The sequence below is a fragment of the Myotis daubentonii genome, chromosome 12 (genome assembly GCF_963259705.1).
Source record: "Myotis daubentonii chromosome 12, mMyoDau2.1, whole genome shotgun sequence".
In the NCBI taxonomy this organism is placed as follows: domain Eukaryota; kingdom Metazoa; phylum Chordata; class Mammalia; order Chiroptera; family Vespertilionidae; genus Myotis; species Myotis daubentonii.
Window position 1 is genome coordinate 44,522,459 of NC_081851.1, and position 4,547 is coordinate 44,527,005.

Sequence of the window (4,547 nt, forward strand, 5' to 3'; positions counted from 1 at the left end):
GCAACCAAGGTACATGCCCTTGACCAGAACCGAACCTAGGACCCTTCAGTCCACAGGCCAACGCTCTATCCACTGAGCCAAACCGGTCAGGGCAGTGTTTATTTCTCGTCTGTCTCCCTCCAGTGGAACATAAGCTATATATTGAAGGCAAACGTATTAGCTTCTTTGCTCCACTAATGACCTAGGACAAAGAATAATGTCTGGTATATAGTAGATGTTTAAAATACACTTGCCGAACGTACTGAAAGATTTCTTGAATAATGGATGTTTTTTGCACAGTATGGGAGACCCTGTCTAACAAAATTAAAAGCATAGACCAGAAAAACAGAAGTGTGAGATTAAAAAGCAAAGAAATACTAAAAGGAAGAAAGGTGTTCTCTCCCAGCTCTAGTATGTATTAAAAAAGGGTTCAGTTGTTAGATGTTCAAATGAGCTTTGCCAGAGAAGGAGGGAAAGAGCAGACAAAGGAAACTATCCAAAGCAATCTACAGATTGAATGCAATTCCTATCAAAATCCCAATAACATTTTTTACAGAAATAGAAAACCCATCCTAACATTGTGGAATCTCAGGGAACTGAATATCCAAACCAACCTTGAAAAGGCAACTGAGGATTCACACTTCCTGTTTTTAAAACTTGCTACAAAACTATAGTAATCAAAACTAGTACCTGCATAAAGACATTTAGATCAATAGAATAGAAAAAGCAGGGGCCAGGAACTTTTTTTCTGGCAAGTGTCATTTGGATATTTATAACATCATTTCTGGGCCACACAAAATTACCAACTTAAAAATTAGCCTGGTATATTTGGTCAAGCAATTGATTCACCCCCTAATCCCCTGCCAGGGCCAGACCAAATGACTTTGTGCGCCTTATATGGCTTGGGGCCAGACATCCCCCACTCCTGGAATAGAGAGTCCAGAAATAAACTCTCATACATAAGGTCAAATAATGTGTGCGTGTTTTGTTAATCCTCATGAGGATATTTTTTTCACTGCTTTTCAGTGAAAGTGGAAAGGAGGGATAAGGGGAGAGAGAATCCACTGCCTCCTGCACTCATCCTTGAGGGGATGGGAAAAGGAGGTGGGGAGCAAATCACAACCCAGATACATGCCCTTGACCAGAAATCCCGAAATCCTTCAGTTGTCTGGGCCAACAGTCTAACCATTGAGTCACACCAGCCAGGCCTGTTCAATTAATTTTTGGCAGCTGAACCACGACCATTCAATAGGGAAAGGTCAGTCTTCAAAAAATGATGCTGGAAAAACGATATCCACATGCAAAAGAAGGGTGGATCCTTAGCTTAACACTATGACAAAATTAAAGTGCATCAAAGACCTAAAACAAAACTTAGGAGAAAACAATGAAAGCTTCATGACATTGGATTTAGCAGTGATTTCTTGGATATGTCACTAAAGGGACAGGTAACAAAAGGGAAAAATAAATTCATGAAAATTTTGTGCATCAAAAGACAGAGTACCACAGAAAGGGAGAAAATTTTCAAATCCCATACCTGATAAGGGATTAAAATCCAGAATATATAAAGAACTCCCAAAACTTAAAAACAAGGAAACTCTACCCAATTTGCTGCGACCTGCACGGTGGGTTTCAGGATGACCTGTAGGAGGGCCAATGCACAATGAAGATACTAAATAAGAAATACAAATTTTTAAGGCATGGGAGGCCAGGTGGAGCCTTTTGCAAGAGTGCTGGTCTTGCCTGCTTTTATTCATTTTGTTTACACATTTGCCCTTTAGCAATGCATGCAGGCAGAGCAGAGAGAATCAAAGCTCAGTAAAGTTTAGTAAACAATGTAAAGATTATCAGGTCAGGAAATCGCAATCACAGCAGGAGCAATCTGATATCCGCCCTGCTGAGATCAAGGTCCATTGGCCTTCCAATGTCTCTTGCACTTTCATGCTAGTGCTGCTATGCGGTGGTCTCTGGCACCAATTAAAAAATGGGTATAACGTTTGAATAGACACTCTCCAAAGATATACAAATGGCTAATAAGCACATGAAGAAATGCTTGACATCACTAAACATTAGGGAAATACAAATGAGAGCACCTCACACCCATGAGGATGGCTACTATAAAACAGTGTTGGCCAGAATGTAAAGACATTGGAATCCTGTGTACTGTCAGGAATGTAAAATGGTACAGCTGCTGTTGAAAACAGTATGGCAGTTCCTTAAAAAATTAAAAATAGAATTACCAAATGACTCAATAATTCCACTTCTGGATATATAGCCAAAAGAATTGAAAACGTTCTCAGAGATACTGTACACCCATATTCATGGTGGCATTAGTCACAATAGCTAAAATATGGAAGCAACCAAAGTGTTCACTGATGGCTGAATGGATAAGCAAAATGTGATAAATATAATTGAATATTATCCAACCCTAAAAAGGAAGGAATTTCTGATGTGCTACAACATGGATGAACATTGAGAACACTATGCTGAGCAAAACAATTGAGTTACATAAAAGACAAATATTGTATGATTCCACTTAGATGCTTAGAGTAGTCAAAATCATAATGACAGAAAGTTGAACAGTGGTTGCAAGGACTGGCAGGAGGGGAAAGTGGGAAATTATTGTTTAATGGGTATGGAGTTTCAGTTTTACAAAATGCAAAATTCTGGAGATGGATAGTGGTGCACAACCACGAGAATGTATTTAATACCACTGAACTGTATATTTAAAAATGGTTAAAATGGTAAATGTTACTTATATTTTACCACTAATAAGAACAAATTGCCCTAACTGGTTTGGCTCAGTGGATAGAGCATCGGCCTGCAGACTCAAGGGTCCCAGGTTCGATTCTGGTCAAGGGCATGTACCTTGGTTGCGGACACATTCCCAGTAGGGGGCGTGCAGGAGGCAACTGATCGATGTTTCTCTCTCATTGATGTTTCTAACTCTCTATTCCTCTCCCTTCCTCTCTTTAAAAAATCAATAAAATAGCCCTAACTGGTTTGGCTCAGTGGATAGAGCATCAGCCTGCAGACTAAAAGTTCCCAGGTTCGATTCCAGTCAAGAGCATGTACCTTGGTTGTGGGCACATCCCCAGTAGGGGATGTGCAGGAGGCAGCTGATCAATGTTTCTCTCTCATCGATGTTTCTAGCTCTCTATCCCTCTCTCTTCTTCTCTGTAAAAAATCAATAAAATATATATTTTAAAAAAATAAAGAACAAATTGATCATGCAAAGAAGTAGGAAACTATGACCCATAATGGAGAAAAATCAACCAGGAGAAACAAACCCCCAAATGACAAATGATGGCATTATCAGACAGAGACTTAAATGCAGCTTTTATAAATCTTCCATATATGTTTAAGGATGTAAAAGAAAATTTGAACATAATAACAGAAATGGGAGATAAGAGACTCAAATGTGTAGAAATGAAACATCATCTTTTTACCAAAGTACTCTGAATAGGAATAATATCAGATTATCATTGTCCAAGAAAAGAACACCAAATTTGAAGACATGACCTCAGAAACTATCTATACCAATAAAAGCCTAGGTGGTCATCACGTGCGCCGTCATCACAAGATGGCCACAAGATGGCCGTGCACACAGCGGAGGCGGGGCCCTGTGGCTGCTCCATACAGTGAGGCCTGGGGGTCCTGCAGCTCCCCGTGGTGCGTAGGAGGCCAGTCCTGGTGACTCCGCAGCCTTGCACGGAGGAGGCCGATCGGTGGGCAGGGGAGGGCAGTTGGGGGTGATTGGGCCGGCAGGGGAGCAGTTAGGGGGCGACCAGGCTGGCAGGCAGAAGTGGTTGGGGCAAATTTCATGCACTGGGCCTCTAGTTTAAAATAAAGCACAGAGCCCTGCCGGCATGGCTCAGCGATGGAGCCTTGACCCATGAACTAGGAGGTCATGGTGGGATTCCCCATCAGGGCCTATACCCTGGGCTGCTAGCTCAGTCCCTAGGGTGGGGCATGCATTCTCATCATTGATGTTTCTCTCTTGACCTCCTCCTTCTCTGAAATCAATAAAAATATATATTTAAAAAGTAATAAATGGCTGAACCGGTTTGGCTCAGTGGATAGAGCGTCGGCCTGCGGACTCAGGGGTCCCGGGTTCGATTCCGGTCAAGGGCATGTACCTTGGCTGCGGGCACATCCCCATTGGGGGGCGTGCAGGAGACAGCTGATCCATCTCTCTCATCAATGTTTCTGGCTCTCTATCCCTCTCCCTTCTTCTCTGCAAAAAATCAATAAAATATGTAAAAAATAAAAAATAAAAAGTAATAAATGCCCTCTATTTTTTCTTTTCGCAAAAAGAGTAGTTTCATTAGTATAATGTAAGATCGCTGAGATTAGGTGGTGAGACATGAAGCTGGGGAAGAGATGCCTTGTGCCGCACCCCCCCATAAGAGAAACACAGTACTGACTGCCAGAATGCAAGACACGCCCACCTTGGGTATCCCGCAGGGGTCAGGGATTTGAGTGACTTTTGGCCCCTTACGGCCCCTGTAGCGTCCCTAGTTACCGTGCCCCTAGTAACCGCCCGCCCCAAGCAGGGAGCCCCTCCTGCT